This window comes from Acinonyx jubatus, chromosome F2 (genome assembly GCF_027475565.1).
Source record: "Acinonyx jubatus isolate Ajub_Pintada_27869175 chromosome F2, VMU_Ajub_asm_v1.0, whole genome shotgun sequence".
Taxonomy (NCBI): Eukaryota; Metazoa; Chordata; class Mammalia; order Carnivora; family Felidae; genus Acinonyx; species Acinonyx jubatus.
The window spans coordinates 34,362,817-34,379,700 of NC_069394.1; the positions used below are offsets into that span (position 1 = coordinate 34,362,817).

The 16,884-nt window shown below is 45.0% G+C and overlaps 1 long non-coding RNA gene and 1 other non-coding gene across 4 annotated transcripts; one reads left to right on the forward strand and one right to left on the reverse strand.

The window, feature by feature from the left end:
* The first annotated feature begins 372 nt into the window (after positions 1–372).
* LOC113600624 (uncharacterized) lies at positions 373–2,042 on the forward strand. 3 transcript variants are annotated; one of them, XR_008292552.1, is made up of 4 exons: positions 373–736; positions 807–946; positions 1,307–1,431; positions 1,651–2,037. It is a non-coding gene; the product is annotated as an uncharacterized LOC113600624 (long non-coding RNA). The 3 variants fall into 3 exon arrangements; XR_003421703.2 differs by having other exon boundaries at positions 380–736; positions 1,935–2,042; XR_003421702.2 differs by having other exon boundaries at positions 381–736; positions 825–946; positions 1,935–2,042.
* A 4,064-nt stretch (positions 2,043–6,106) lies between these two features.
* TRNAK-CUU (transfer RNA lysine (anticodon CUU)) lies at positions 6,107–6,179 on the reverse strand. Its single transcript has one exon. It is a non-coding gene; the product is annotated as a tRNA-Lys (tRNA).
* Positions 6,180–16,884: the final 10,705 nt, after the last annotated feature.

A 16,884-nucleotide genomic window follows, 5' to 3' on the forward strand; every position in this document is an offset into this window, starting at 1 on the left:
TCTCTCCACCCACACCACCCCCGCTCTGCCTTTCCCCTGCTCTCTCTCTCTCTCAAAATAAATAAACTTAAAAAAAAAGCGGGGGGGGGGGGTGGGAAACAACAACAATATAGCTCTGACTTTGTTGTGTTCTATCTGTATGGATAACATTCCCCGCTGGAGAACAAGCACCAGGAAGAGAGCAGCAAGCACTGTTCTTCGAGTCAGGAGGCCTGGGTTTCAGTCAGGGTTTGGGCCACAGCATGACCCTGGGGGAGTCGGTCAGTCCCGCTGGCCCTCAGCTTCCCCTCCGGACCCCGTGCAACGTCAGAGGCAACAATGGAGATGCCAAGTAAACACTTGTGGGTCGACTAAAATGGTAGTATTTCAGCACCCTAGGAATTTAGGTCGTGGCTAACCTCCAAGCTCCCTCCCTGCTGGGTCTTTAGCACGAGGCTGCCTCCCGGTTTCCATGTTTCTGTCATTCTTCTAGGGGGAGTTTGCTTTCGTATATGTGATTCAGCTCTTCAGAGGGAACCCGTGACAGCCATGTGAGATGCGTTTAATTTTGTATGGTTTAATTGTACATTAGCCACAGGGTCTGCTAGATGACTCTGCTTTTCCGAGGAAAACTTTTTCAAGGTTTTTTTTTTTTTTCTAGGAGACCGAAAAGAGGGAAACATCTATGACTATTTCCTTTGTAAATATCCACGTCGGAATAGAGAAATCACATAGAGTGGCTTTTTGTCCAAAACAGGTGAATAAATGACTCTTTTTTTTTTTTTCATTCTCAGGATGAGATTTACACTGTCAGACTTGTACTCCAGTTTTGTGGTATTCTACAGTCAGGTCGCAACTAGAATGAACGTTGTCAATGCCGTTATATGAGGCAGAATCAGAGTGAGGAAGGCAACTCCCGTGATCTGGTAGACACAGAGGGGTGCCGCCCAGATGCCCCTTCAAGGAGGTATGTGCTGTCTGGCTGGGGGGGGGGGGGGGTGCAGTCAGCAAACAGCCCGGCCATCAGCTCCTTCTTGGTGGGTCTCAGCTGCCTAAACGGCTTCGTGCAAGGTCATGCCCTTCCCAGGAAAGCCTGAGTCCAGTGGCTGAGGAAAGTGGGGGGGGGGGGGGGGGGGGGTATTAAAGCCTAACTGTTTCGACCTAACTGGGGAAAGCATGACAATAAATGCTTGCTCCAGATTGTCCTGTTGGGTTGCTGAAGCCTTTGTTGGGTGGATGTAACAGTTAACTTCTTCCCCAAAGCAGTCCTGCTTCCTCTCACATCCTTTTACGGGTGTTCATCTCTGACAACCATCTTGCACCCCAGACTTCCAGAGACTCTAACCTGCGGCCATCGGTGCTGGGCGTGGTCCCAGAAAGCAGGCGACAAAGTGAGGGTTTGAAAGTGGATCACACACCACCAGACTGGCCGTGAGGCCCCCATCGCTGGTGGTAAGTAGAGTCCAGATGCTGCTAGCACCGGCGGCCATTCAATTGTTACATCTCCCAGGGCGGGGGGCTGGGGGTGGGGGGTGATTTGGGCATGAGTACCAGGAGAAGCCAATGCACTAGTGGGTGCGATGTATCAGGTATTTGAAACTTGGAAGGAAAAGGTAGATATAAGGATAATTGGATTGGGTGGCTATGGCTAAGTCCCACGGATGGCTACAGAAACTTAAGGAGCAGCTGAGGGTGAAAATCATGTATGAAATCCAGGCGTGAACGCCAGAAGGCTCACTGGATATTCACAGATGCACCTTCAGACCTGCAACGGTGGGAGAAGAAAAAAATTTGGACTCTTCCACCTAAGAGATTGGACTTCATAAAAAATTAAAGCAGGCCCATGTCAAGAGAGGGGACTAGGTTAGAAAAACCTTTAGTCCTAACAGATGGAATGGAGACATCTTGGTGGATGTCCCCAAAGATTTTGACATCTCACCGTCTGAACTTCCTAGGCCGTTGGCCACCCGAGAACTGGCATGATGGGCACATGAATGGAGAGGCCACCGTGACAGAGATGGAGGCTGAGAATATTTCCAAGGGCACATAAAGGCAGTTCTTGCCTTGCACAGTAGTGCGGGATGGTAAAAATGACCATGCACCCTGAAACCGTGCAGTGTTAATAATCAATGGGGAAGGGGAGCCCCGGGGGGCTCAGGCAGTTAAGCCCCTGACTTCAGCTCAGGTCATGATCTCATGGTTTGTGAGTTTGAGCCCTGCATGGGGCTCTCGGCTATCAGCACAGAGCCCACTTCGGATCCCGTGTCTCCCTCTCTCTGCCCCTCCCCAACCGTGCATGTGCATGCATGTGCACACAGGTGCGTGCGTGTGCACACGCGCACACACGTGCACATGTGCTTTCTCTTTCTTCTGTCAAAAATAAACATTTTAAAAAAATCAGTGGGGGAAAAATGATGATCATTCTGCGACTTTAAAAACGTTTTGTCGGGACGCCTGGGTGGCTCTGTCGGTTGAGCGTCCAACTTCGGCTCAGGTCATGATCTCGCGGTCCGTGAGTTCGAGCCCCGTGTCGGGCTCTGTGCTGACCGCTCAGAGCCTGGAGCCTGTTTCAGATTCTGTGTCTCCCTCTCTCTGACCCTCTCCCATTCATGCTCTGTGTCTCTCTCTGTCTCAAAAATAAATAAACATAAAAAATAAATAAATAAAAACGTTTCGTCAAAATATTAAAAACCGTTTTACTGTTGGTTATACATGTATAGGGAAACAAAAAAAATAGTACGACTAATATTTTGTTAGTCAACTATGACTGAAAACATGAGAAAGTCTGGAAATTAGTGGTTTATTCCTGTATAAGTAAACTTAGCAACAAGAGTTTGGACAATGTTTACCATCTTGTATACTTTTCTATATGGAGAGAGCATCTCTTTCATGCCTCTGTGGACAACTGTTGTATTTCTTTCTAAGTCTGGATCAGTTTCTGACATTTTATGCTTTGCGCTTTCCATGAAATTGAACGGGAATGTCATGAGAATTTTCAAAGAGCCGCGTCCGCGTGAAGTTTCTGCCAGGTCCGCTTCCTCTGGGACACCTCCACTCTCTTGCTGCCACCTCGTTCTCAGTTCCGTCGCTACCTTTGGCCTTCACTAAGTCCCTCTGCTGTGCATCTAGAGGCTCCCAAAAGGCAGCTGGGGGCGTGTTCCCAGAGTCAGCTGTTTCTTCTATAATTCGTTTGACTCGATTTCACTTCCAGCCTTATCACTGTGGGGATGCATTGCCATGCTTTCATCTCTTTGGCCAATTCCCTTTTTCGAGTATCCATCGTAGTCAACCGTCACATGGGTAGCTTCGCTGGGAACCAGGTAACACAACTAGATGCTTGGCTGCCCGCCTGTGTGTGAACTGAACAAAGGTGGGCAGTGACCGGTCACCACCTGACTTTGAAAGAAGAGATGTGATCAGCACCAATCACGACATGCATCTTCTATTTACATAGTGATCGTTGGCCTACAGAGCTAACATTGGGGTTTGCGCTCTGCACAGTTTGTACAGTTAATAGAGTGTTGTAACGGATATTTGAACTGTGTTGTTGGGGGACCGGTGTTATTTAACTAAATCATGGTAACTGAAGTTTTGTGCGTATTGGAACCATGCAAAGCAAGGACTAACTGTACTTCCAAGACTGATGTAGCTACTGCCACTGTCCAACGTCCAATTTGTCTGCAACAGAGACCAATATTGAGCCCCTTACTCCTCAATGAGGCCAACTGGCCAAGTGGGGGCAAGTTGGCCACGTTGGGCCCCTTCCATTTTTGGAAAGGTCAACAGTTTGTTCCTGCAGGACATATTCCGGTATGAGCTTTCCTTTCCTCATCCAGCACCACTATCTGAGGGCTTACAGAGTGTTTGACCCACCAGTACCAGATCCCACGTTGTGTCAGACAGGGGAACTAACTTCACCAGAAAGGAGGTGCGGAAATGGGCCGTGACCGTGGGATCCGCTGACCATATCACCCAGACGCTGCCAGCCTGATGGGGCTGGAGCAGCCTGCTGAAGACAGAGCTGAAGTGCCAGCTAGAGACATTACTCTGTGAGGATGCATCTTCCAGAGCACATCATGTGCCTTGAACCAAAGTCTTTAGGTAGCTTTGTATTCCCAATAGGAAGTGTAAATAAGTCCAGATGGCCTCACTTATCATCATTCTCAATGACCCACTTCTGAGGGACTTTGTGTTTCCTGTCCCCACATTGCTGGGCTTTGCAGGCTTAGAGGACCTCAGCCCCAAAGAGGATTCACTTTTTCCAGGGGACCCAGCAAGAGCGCATTGAATCATAAGCTACAGCTATTGCCCAAACACCTTGGGCTTCTTGTGTCCAGGGGCCAGCAGGCAAGAAGAGAAGTCACCATTGTGGCAGGGGTAATTGACCCTGATCATCAGGAACAGGTAAGGCTATTATTACGCAACGGGGCAGGGAGAAATTCGTGCCCGATCATGACTGTAAATTGACAAGTACAGGAGCCTGGCCAGAGAAGGAAATGGTGACCAGGGCTCAGGCCCCTCATTGATGGCAGTCCAGGTCAAGCCCCCAGGTAAGACTCCAAGGCCAGAAGAGCTGGTAGCCGAGGGTGAGGGGGATCTACATCGGACAGCGTAGGAGGAAAATGATGTAGGTCAATTGTTGCCCCAGACCAATTGTAGAGATGGAGGCAGAATTTGTTTCTCAAAAAGTGTACCTCAAACAGAGAGGCTGCTGGAATCCTGGGGAAGCTGCTTTTTCAATGCCCACAAAGAATGGGTTCAAGCAGCATAAGGAGACGAAGGACATGGAGACGCCAGCCCAGGATCTCCTTTCAAAGAAGGCCTGAGGTGCAGCCCAGCTGCAGGAAGAGGGGTTCATGGATAGCCTGTAGCTGTCCTTTTCTTCAGAGCTGTCACAACTACAGAGAGCCACGTCACCTGAGCTTGCACCTTTCTCTGGTGCCTCGTAAGGCAGGAGTATAGAGACCCAGCCCTTCCAACCTGAGGCAGGACACCGATGGGGAATATGCACTTCAGGGCTCCCCACCAGGCTGAAAGCTTGGGGCGGTATATCACAGTTCAACCTCTGCCCAATCCTGCTCCTCCCCCAACCCTTTTATAAGTAGTGATCCCTAACAAACATCCCCCAAATTTCCTCCCATGCCTACTTCTACTTCTCCAACAGTAGGTGTCCATATCCTAAGAACTTTTTGGGTTAAACCACCTATCATGTAATTTTCATATTTCAATCTTATTTTATAAGTAATTTAAGAGGGAAAGAAAGCTCTTAGTCCCCTAAATATACGATCTCCAGCAAGCCAGATTGCAGAGATCACTAAGTTGTGAACGATAATACTATTTATTTATACCCTGTGTCACAATTTACGAAGCATTTTTATATTTACAGGGTTACTTGTTCCAAGCAGCCATTCATGCACTAGGCAGATATCTGTATTCTTTCAAGAAAAAGACAAAAACAAAAAACAAACCCAAACTAAGATAAACTGCAGAATGTCTAGGCATAACTCCCAGAGAATATTCCCCACTTGTGCTCAAGGAGTAAATACAAGGTTATTCACATAAGTGAAAAATTGAAATAGTGAGAGGCTGGAACATTCCTAAATGTCCCTCAGTAGAGGACTAGATACAATGTGATCTGATCATCAATTACAATACCATAGAGTTAGTTGGAACAGATGAAATATAATTCATCATTTATAAACTACATCAAGTCTCAGTATAAATCTCTGAACATAATATTAAGTCACTGAACAGAAAATTTCAGAATATATATATACTATGATATCATTTAAATAAATTTTTAAATGATACTAAACAATACTAAGCATTAATACATATATAGAATTTTTTAAGTATTCTTATTTTATTTTTTTAACGTTTATTTTTGAGACAGAGAGAGAGAGAGAGAAAGAGAGAGAGAGTGGGGGAGAGGTAGAAAGAGGGAGACACAGAATCTGAAGCAAGCTCCAGGCTCTGAGCTGTCAGCACAGAGCCACACGTGGGGCTCAAATTCATAAACCGTGAGATCATGACCTGAGCTGAAGTCAGACCCCAACCGACTGAGCCACGCAGGTGCCCCAAGTATTCTTATTTTTAAGTTTATTTTATTTTATTTCGGTAATCTCTACACCCAACATGGGGCTCAAACTCATGACCCTGAGATCAAGAGTCTCACGCTCTTCCGACTGAGCCAGCCAGGCACCGCAAACTTTTTGAAGTATTTTTAAAAATTAAAAAAAGAAAAAATGTAGTGTTTACATATTTATTTTTGAGAGAGAGAGAGAAAGCCGGGGAGGGGCAGAGAGAGAGAGGGAGAGAGAAATCCCAAGCAGGCTCCGTGTTGTCAGTGCCTGATGAAGGGCTTGAACTCATAGACTGTGAGATCGTGACCTGTGCTGAAACCAAGAGTCAGGTGTTTAACCGACTGAGCCACCCAGGAGCCCCTTAAGTATTTTTAAAAAGACTGATTAGAGGGGCGCCTGGGTGGCTCAGTTGGTTAAGCATCCAACTCTTGATCTCAGCTGACGTCTTGATCTCAGGGTTGTGAGTTCAAGCCCCGCATTGGGAGGAGCTGGAGCCTACGAAGGAAGGAAGGAAGAAAGAAAGAAAGAAAGAAAGGCACTGTACTCCCTGCAAGGCTCCAGGTGGTAAAGCATAAAGACACGGAAGGTCCCTTGCTTTATAGGAATTGTCCTTAGATTCAAGATACTTTTAAGGTGACATTGGGACCTGGCAAAGAAAGACCCCATTGAATCACGGCTGGTAAGTAAGCACGGCTTGATTTTTTTAACTTCCAACTCTTTGCAGAGACCCATGATCCTCATTTCCCTTTCTCCAGGGCTAACCCACTCCTTCCCACGCTCAGATTTCTGATTCTAGAATACAACGTGTGCTCTGTGAAAGTCAGAGACAAAGGAATGCCCCTCACACCCCAGCCCTTCCAGCCCCTCAGTGCCTTCCCATCCTCATCACAATGAGATTTAGTTCTGGGGTTAAGCCCAGTGGCGGTGAGCACCAGTCCGCCTACCACTCAGCACTTGGGACAGTTTTAGGGGCCCTCTGTCTGCCACCCCCAGACTGTATAAAGAGAACAGCTGGGTGGAGGCCCATGGAGTCTTTCTTATAGAAAGGCATTTAATCGGAACGGGAGTCCATTGAAAACCGACCCAGTGAGCAAGGCACGCACATGTTCATGGCTCTGGAGAGTGCCCACACCTGGGTTTCTTCTACCCTGTTCAGTGGGACTGAGCACTGAGCTCAGGGAGAAGCAAGAAGATACAATTTTGTCCTTTCCTAGTCTGGACAAGGCAAGGAAAGACTGTCTCCATGCTTCCTCTGGTAAGACAGGGCTTAGCCGCTTTTTGTCTGAACTGCTGATGAATGCAGTGTTGTAGGAGTACCCCAAACCTATTCCAAACTCTCCAAGCTTTGGCTCAATCTGATTTATCATTTTTGAAGTCCACTTAACAGTGTGTATTTCTTGCTTTTTATTTTTTTTTACCCCTGTTCTAACCAGAGTGCTTCTGAGTTGTCTCCCACTTCTCATACGTTGAAATTATCCAGGCATCTGAGATCATCCCAGCTGTGAGAGTTTGCAACGTAGGGAACAAAGAGAGCAAAAAATATTATGTCAAAATATTTTACGTATTGAATTTTAAAAAGCAATTATTTGAGGTTTTGAGACACTAATGTATTCTTTATACCAAGTTCAACCAAAGGGATCACAGACAGCAGAGAAGATTGTTTCGTTACTGAGAGTAAAGATCACCTGTATTGCATAAGACTGGGACATTTGAGAATTAAGTAGACAGGCTTTGCGAAGCACTTGGTAGTTTGCCTGGCTCGTAGTAGGTGCTTAATAAACTCAGTTGGCATTCTGTTTTGCATGTACCATATTAAGTCTTCGGTGCAGTTTAAGAAGATTCCTGCTCTCTCTGAAACAGCACTTGTCACAGGTTCCAAGCCAATAAAATTAACTGGGGATTCGGTTAAATTGCAGATTCTGACTCAGTGGGTCTGGGGCGAGGCCTGGCAGTCCAAATTTCTAGCCCCCTCGTGTTGCTGATGCTGCTGGAATGAGATCCACTTGAAGTATCAAGGTTCTACCTCAGGCATTCTTGGAGTACCTGGCTGGCTCAGCCAGAAGACCGAGCGACCCTTGATCTCAGGGTTGTGAGTTTGAGCCCCACGTCGGGTGTGGAGATTACCTTTTAAAAAAATGATCATTCCTACTTATCTGTATCTGACAGTTGTGAATATACTGTTTCATCCCATGTGCCTTCCTCGACCCCTGATCACCTATTCAGATCCTATATAACTTCCAAGGAGTACTTTAAGCTCCACTGTTTCTTTTTTCAATTTTTTTATTACATTTATTTATTTTTGATAGAGAGAGACAGAGCACAAGTGGGGGAGGGGCAGAGAGAGAAGGACACACAGAATCCGAAGCAGGCTCCAGGCTGTAAGCTGTCAGCACAGAGCCCGATGTGGGGCTCGAACTCACAAACTGCGAGATCATGACCTGAGCCGAAGTCGGATGCCCCACCAACTGAGCCACCCAGGCGCCCTAGAAGGTCCACTCTTTCGATTAAGACTTCTTCCCAAATTTTTGCAACCCTAAATGATTAATATCGTCTTTGAAGCCCTGAATCAAATTTAATAAGACTGGAGAGGGGGGCCTGGATGGCTCAGTTGGCTGAGTCTCTGAATTCAGCTCAGGTGATGATCTCATGGTTTGTGCGTTTGAGTCCCATGTCGGCCTTTGTGTTGTCAGCAAAGCCTGCTTCAGATCCTCTGTCTCCCAATCTCTGTCCCGCCCCCCCACTCATCTCTCTCTCTCTCTCTCTTTCAAAAATAAACATTAAAAAAAATTAAAAAAAAATAAGACTGGAGAGAGATTGGGTAGTTAACCTAAAAATTTGGTTAAAGTGGGAATATAATTTAAATATACCTGCTTTACACTTTTAATAAAATCATCTAAAATCACCTTGTTGACCAAGTTTTTTAACAATTAAAAAAAAAATTTTTTAATGCTTATTTAATTTTGAAAGAGAGAGACAGAGCGTGAGCGGGGGAGGGTCAGAGAGAGAGAGAGAGAGAGAGAGAGAGACAGAACCTGAAGCAGGCTCCAGGCTCTGAGCTGTCAGCACAGAGCCCATTGTGGGGCTCGAACCCATGAACCATGAGATTGTTACCTGATGCTTAACCGACTGAGCCACCCAGGCGCCCCTGACCAATGTATTTTTTCATGCGAGGCCTAGTTCTTTTGTGCAAGTAGGTTTCCCGATGGTAGAGATTTGGAACTTTGCACGTATCAGTACTAGGTAGGAAGTTGTTCCTGCTACAGTGTCCTCGTCTTTACCTACCCTATGGATCACTACTGCTCTCCCTGAAGCACTATTTTTTCTTATTCTGTCTGCCTGTGCCAGTGCTAACGTCAGCATACCCCGTGGTTCTCAAAAGCTTACCAGCATGGATTTGGTCTGTGTCAGCCAGGCTGCTTAGTCAGATGTATATGTGTCCTGTTTTTAAAATACAAATATATTCCTTTTTTTAAGTCTTTTAAAAAATGTTTTATTTTGGGGGCGCCTGGGTGGCTCAGTGGGTTAAGCGTCCAACTTCAGCTCAGGTCACGTTCTCACAGTCCGTGGGTTCGAGCCCCGCATCGGGCTCTGGGCTGACGGCCCGGAGCCTGGGGCCTGCTTCGGATTCTGTGTCTCCCTCTTTCTCTGCCCTTCCCTTCTTGAGCTCTGTCTCCTGCTCTCTCTCAAAAAAATAAATAAACATTAAAAAAATTTTTTTTAATGTTTTATTTTTTGAGAGAGAGAGAGAGAGAGAAAGCGGGGAAGGGGAAGAGAGAGGGGGACAGAGCATCCAAAGCAGACTGCGCGGACAGACTGACAGCAGTGAACCCGATGTGGGACTCAAACTCACGAACTGCAAGACTCTCAACTGACTGAGACACCCAGGCGCCCCTTAATATAAATTTTTTTTAATTTTTTTTTAACGTTTATTTATTTTTGAGACAGAGAGAGAGAGCATGAACAGGGGAGGGTCAGAAAGAGGGAGACACAGAATCTGAAACAGGCTCCAGGCCCTGAGCTGTCAGCACAGAGCCCGATGAGGGGCTCGAACTCACGGACCACGAGATCATGCCCTGAGCCGAAGTCGGACGCTCAACCGACTGAGCCACCCAGGCGCCCCATAAATATTTTCTTAAAAGGAAATTAAAATGAGTACGCTTACCTTTCAAAAAAAAAAAAAAAAACAAAACCAAAACGTGTTCTGCTTCGTCTTTCTTACACAAATCATCCCTATTACATATTGTTTAATTGTTTTGGATCTGACATTTTTTCCCTCAAATTTTCACAGATTTCCTGGCCATACCGAATTTGACCACATTTTTAAAACGACTTGCCTTAGCTTATTTAACTTGTCCCACAGATATTGCAACTCTTTCTTTTTGCCCCCCAGAATTCATTGGTTTCATTATATTTAAGTTAAATTAGGGAGTTGCAAGAACAAGTACAAAAACAGAGCTGGAAACAAACACAACCGACTGGTGGGAGTATGATTCATCTGTGAGAGAGGAAGTGGAGGAGTGGGATCTGTGGTAGGCTGAATAACGGCTCCCCAAAGACGCCCCTCTCCTAATCCCAGGAACCTATGAATGTTACCTTATATGGCTGTGAAAATTAACAAAGGGAAACCTCCTTAAAATAGAGTCAGGAGACCACAAGGGGGAGCCCTCAGGCACTACCACTTGCCATCGAGTACAGACCCTCAACAGAAGAAGCTTACGGAGGACCTCAATAGGAAGAGAGGCATGTTGCCACTTGCTACGACTTTACTAACGCCAGCAAGAGGAAGGAAGATTTTTCTCTTTGCCTGGCAACAGCCCAGACAATGAGAGACAGTCACAACTCAGCCAATGAAAAGCCACTACAATTTGAGCTCTGAATTTATTCCTATGGACTTTTTGTTTATAACAGTCTTCCCAGGTTGCCCCTTTCCTCTATGAAAGAGTATTCCTTGGGATGCTTGGGTGGTTCAGTCGGTTAAGCGTCCGACTTCAGCTCAGGTCATGATCTCACGGTTCGTGAGTTCGAGCCCCGCGTCGGGCTCTGTACTGACGGCTCAGAGCCTGGAGCCTGCTTCGGATTCTGTGTCTCCCTCTCTCTCTGCTCCTTGCCTGCTCGCACTCTGTCTGTTTGTCTGTCTCTCAATAATAAATAAACATTTAAAAAAAAATGTTCTGTGGACTTTGCCTATGGCTTTAGCTATAGCTATAAAAGCTATGGCTTGCTTATTCTGAGTTGCAAATCCTTTGCTAGTCTCAACTAAACCCATCTTGCTGGTAAAATAACTGTGATTAAGAGAAGGATTTTGAGGGGCGCCTGGGTGGCGCAGTCGGTTAAGCGTCCGACTTCAGCCAGGTCACGATCTCGCGGTCTGTGAGTTCAAGCCCCGCGTCGGGCTCTGGGCTGATGGCTCAGAGCCTGGAGCCTGTTTCCGATTCTGTGTCTCCCTCTCTCTCTGCCCCTCCCCCGTTCATGCTCTGTCTCTCTCTGTCCCCCCAAAAATAAATAAACGTTGAAAAAAAAATTAAAAAAAAAAAAAGAGAAGGATTTTGAGATGGGGAGATTTTCCTGGACTATCTGGATGAGTCCAACATAATCTCTTATAAGGTTCCTTGTAAGAGAGAGGCAGGAGGGTCCGAATTGGTGGCAAAAGTATGTCACAATGCAAAGAAGAGGTCAGAGTGACAGGAGGAAGGAGGCAGTGAAACAGAACACAGAAGCTTTCCGGAAGCTGAAAAAGGCAAGAGAATAGATTTTCCCCACAGAAATTCCAGAAGGAATCAGCCTGGCTCGCACGTTGACGTTAGCCCAGTGAGACTGATTTTGGACTTCTGACATCCAGAACTGTGAGATAATAGAAGTGTGTTGTTTTAAGCCACTATGTGTGTGGTAATTGCTGCGGTTTCCATTGGTACTAGCACGGGACCCAAGTGTCGTGCTCTGGAGAGGCACCCAGAGTGCTGGGGGCAGAGTGGCACTGAGGACATGCGTCAGTCTGTCTGGCAAGTGCAGCGGGTGAAGAGGAATCAAGAGCACTTCTACTGTAATTAATTTGGCACTGTATTTTGTTTACTAATTCTTTCCTATATCTTGCCGGAGAGATGGGGAGATTCTCCAGGGCATCGGTATAGTCTTTTGCCAGCTTTCCAACTTGAAAGATTACATTTTAAGTCAGCAACTGATCACTTTTGTGGTTTATAATACAAGATGGTCTGTGTGGAGTGTGTGTAGCTTAATCGTTAGATTGGTATATTTAAGATTTTTTTCCCCCCGTCAAGAAAACTGGATTCTCGACTGTGCTAAAAACCTTTTACCTAGGAGATGTGAGATGGAGAAAACTTAGCGAAGGTTTTGGGGTTCGACAGGCCTGCATTCTGCTACTGGCAATGCTATGGCCTGGGACCTGTTAGGGAATTTCTCTCACCTTCATTCTTTTTTACTAAAATGGTGATTAGAATAATCCACCCGCTAGTCTTGCCGGGAGGAATGAATAAAGAACAAATAAAAAAAAAAAAAAAAAGAAGCTTGGTCTCCAGGTACACAAGTAGGGCTAGTCGATTCTTACAATTGTATTGTTGATAGAGATAATGCTCTAGAATGGCATGAAGGAGTAAACAAAAGGATACCCTTCACAACAGTGCAGATCATCAGACTTCTTTCTATATACATTTTTTTAAATTCTATTTTTTAAAATTTACACCCAAATTAGCATACAGTGCAACAATGATCTCAGGAGTAGATTCCTTAATGCCCCTTACCCATTTGGCCCATCCCCCCTCCCACAACCCCTCCAGTAACCCTCAGTTTGTTCCCCATATTTATGAGTCTCTTCTGTTTTGTCCCCCTCCCTGTTTTTATATTATTTTTGTTTCCCTTCCCTTATGTTCATCTGTTTTTTTTCTTAAAGTCCTCATATGATGAAGTCATAGGATTTTGTCTTTCTCTGACTAATTTCACTTAGCATAATACCCTCCAGTTCCATCCACATAGTTGCAAATGGCAAGATTTCATTCTTTTTGATTGCCGAGTAATACTCCATTGCATATATATATATATATATATATATATATATATATATACATACACACACCCCATCTTTACCCATTCATCCATCGATGGACATTTGGGCTCTTCCCATCCTTTGGCTATTGTTGATAGTGCTGCTATAAACATGGGGGTGCCTGTGTCCCTTCGCAACAGCAAACCTGTATCCCGTGGATAAATGCCTAGTAGTGCAATGACTGGGTCCTAGGGTAGTTCTACTTTTAGTTTTTGATGAACCTCCATACTATTCTCCAGAGTGGCTGCACCAGACTTTTTTATATTTTTTAAAGCTAGAAGGACTCTTAGGGGTTGGCAAACCACGGCCCACAGGCCAAATTGGCCTGCTTCCTGTTTTCATAAATAAAGTTTTATTAGAAGACAGCCATTCATTTACCTATTGTCTATGGATGCTTTTGGACTACAATAGCAGAGTTGAGTACTTGTTACAGAGACTTTACTGCCTGCAGGATCTAAAATACTATTTGAGGGGCGCCTGGGTGGCTCAGTCGGTTGGCCATCCGACTTCGGCTCAGGTCATGATCTCACAGTCCGTGGGTTCGAGCCCCGTGTCGGGCTCTGTGCCGACAGCTCAGAGCCTGGAGCCTGCTTCAGATTCTGTGTCTCCCTCTCTCTCTGCCCCTCCCCCACTCGTGCTCTGTCCCTCTCTATCAAAAATGAATAAACGTTTAAATAAAAATTTCTATAAATTTTTATTTTCTTTTTTTTTTCTTTAAAAAAAATAATAAAATAAAATACTATTTGGTCTTTTGCAGAAAAGTTTTGACCACCTGATCTAGAACATCTAATTTTACAGATAAGGAAAAAAAGTCCCAGTAAGATAAGTGACTTGGTCCAAAGTCACATGGCAGTTAAGACAGAACTAAGACTATAATTTAGATGCCTTGACTCCCAGGTCAAAGCCTGTATGAGACAGAGAAAATGGCAGGTCTCTGAATTCAGCTCAAAATGGGGTCCTTTGGTGGAGTTTGGCTCTGATCTAGGCTTCTAGGGAAAAGACTGCCAGGTGCCTTCTTCAGACACTCCCTGGTTGGTACACACCTTCATATCCTCACATATGCAACTTGTAGATCTGCCCCAGAAGAAATGCTAATGCAGAAGTAGAAGGCATAACGTGAAGCCTTATGAAGGCTTCATAAGGCTTCACATATTTCTTCATATATGAAGAAATAAACAGCATTGAAATATAACCACAAGGTAAATACAAAGCCAGTATTATATTTTTAGTTTGTAACCCATTTTTCCCCGTATGTTTTTTTTTAATGTTTATTTATTTTTGAGAGAGAGATTGAAAAAGAGACATCGAGTGGGGGAAGGACAAAGAGAGAGGAGGACGGATGATCTGAAGTAGGCTCTGCACGGACAGCAGCTAGCCCAATGCGGGGCTTGAACTCACAGACTGGGAGATCATGACCTGAGCCCAAGCTGGACGTTCAACCCACTGAGCCACCCAGGCGCCCCTCCCCCTATGGCTTGAAATACAAATGAATAAACAGCAATTACAGATTTATGTTAATGGGCACATCGTGTACAAAGATGTAACTTGTGATGAAAATAACAACATGAAGGGGGAATGGAGTTGTCCAGAAGCAGATTCATATATACGATCGAAGCTAAAGTGGTATTAATTCAAAACTGATCGCTGTATGTTTAAGAGTGGAATTGTGATCTCCAGAGTAAGAGTATGAACATGATTAAGAATATGACTAAAACCAAATAAACAAAACATTTAAAAAATGGAAAAGGAAATAAAAAAGGAATCAAAACAGTACGCTACAAAACAAATCAAACATAAGAGAAAAGCAATAATGGAGGAACTGAGGAACACTGATTTCCTCCCCCGGTTCTTCTCTTGATTTAACCTTTGTGTTAACGACTGCAAAATAAGATGAGCATGCCACCAAAGGAACCCATTTTGAGCTGGATTCAGAGACCTGCCATTCTCTCTGCCTCATACAGGCTTTGATCTGGGAGTCAAGGCATCTAAATGATAACCTTTTCAGAGTGGCTTCTTTTGCTTGGTAATAAGCATTTAAGGTCCCTCCATATCCTCTCATGGCTTGATAGCTTATTTCTTTAGTGATGAATAATATCCTATTGTCTGGGTGAGCCCCAGTTTATCTATCCATTCATCCACTGAAAGACATCTTGGTCCATGCATGGTCCACTTGCTTCCAGGTTTTGGCCATTATGAATAAAGCTGCCAGAAACATCCATGTGCGATAATGGAGAAACTGAGGAACACTGATTTCCTTTCCTGGTTCTTCTCTTGATTTAACCTTTGTGTTAATGACTGCAAAACAAGATGAAAAGAAGACGCTGCGTATTGAAGAATATTTTGCAATGCTTCTCCAGCAACTGGGTGTCACAAAATGGAAGTCGTCGCTCGTTCCTCTGCATGTCTCACTGGTTCCTAGTTACTCTGACTTCTCCTTTCAGTGTACTGGCCTGCTGGGCTCTTGCAATGGTTCTGTAGGGCAGCACTGGCACTGAGGTGATTCATTTCTTTAGGTTTTATTATGCTGTTTGAAAGATTTTTGAGTTATATTATTTTTTTTAAGTTTATTTATTTGGAGAGAGAGAGTGCGTGAGAAAGTGTGTATGCACAATTAGGGGAGGGGCAGAGAGAACTCCAAGCAGGCTCCAAGCCATCAGCACAGAGCCCGATGTGGGGCTCAAATCCACGAACCATGAGATCATGACCTGAGCCAAAATCCAGAGTCGGAAGCTTAACCGACTGAAACACCCAGATGCCCCATATTATTTTTAACTGTGAGTTTACATGTCTTTTATGTAAGAAATTCCAAATACCTGAAGAAGCTCAAGTAGACAGTGAACGAAGGGAAACTATCTTGTCATGTCAGGATCTGACAACTGACGTTAACATTTCAAATTATCGAGTCCTTTTTAATAACATTGGGTGTTACTGAAACAAGATTTGGAAAAATTTGGGCTCTTTGTGCACATTAATAGAAAACCCAATGTGCGTTAAGACAAGAAGAAAACCTACTGGTTCAAGGAACTGAAAACTCCAAGGCTTCGGGCACTCAAGACTATGTCACCGGGGTCTCTTAGGTTCCCCCAACTCTGGGCTCTTCTGCTTCTGTGTTGGCTCATTGCTGAGCCAGGCGCTCCCCTGGGCTGGTAAGATTGCTGCAGGTTCTCCAGCTTCACATCCTTGCAGGTTCAGGTAGAAAGACAAAGTCCTGGGACTCATTCTGATGGACTGGCCATGGGTCCTGGAGGATTTGGAGCACCGATGTCCAGGCCTGTCCCGGACAAAGCACATGGGCGGAGAGTATGGGCAGGGATGGCTTCCCTAAAGGAACTCAGAATGTTACCAACAGAAGGGGCCGTGGATGCTGAGTGGCTTCTATACTCCTTCCTACGTAAAATGCCAGATGGCAAAAAGACCACCAATGTCCACACAGTCTTCCCTCAGATGCTCCAGAGGGGAGAGGCTGGTCAAGAAGGAGGTCAGACTGCCAGGGTGTTCAATGTGACTGCAGTCCAACCCCCTCATGTGATTTCAGAAAATTAAATGATTCATTTCTGAATCCAGAAAAATGAATGACATTCACAAGATTACAACTTCTTTGCAGTGTTTGCTTGAAGGGTGAGGAAGTCCAGGTATCCTGGCCCCTCATGCAGGCCGTTCTACTAAGTACCCGTGGCAGAAGGGGTTAATTAGTAGAAATACTGAGTGCCCAAAGATAAAAATTTTTCTCAGAAATGGACAAAGATGGTAACTTACATTTTCTCT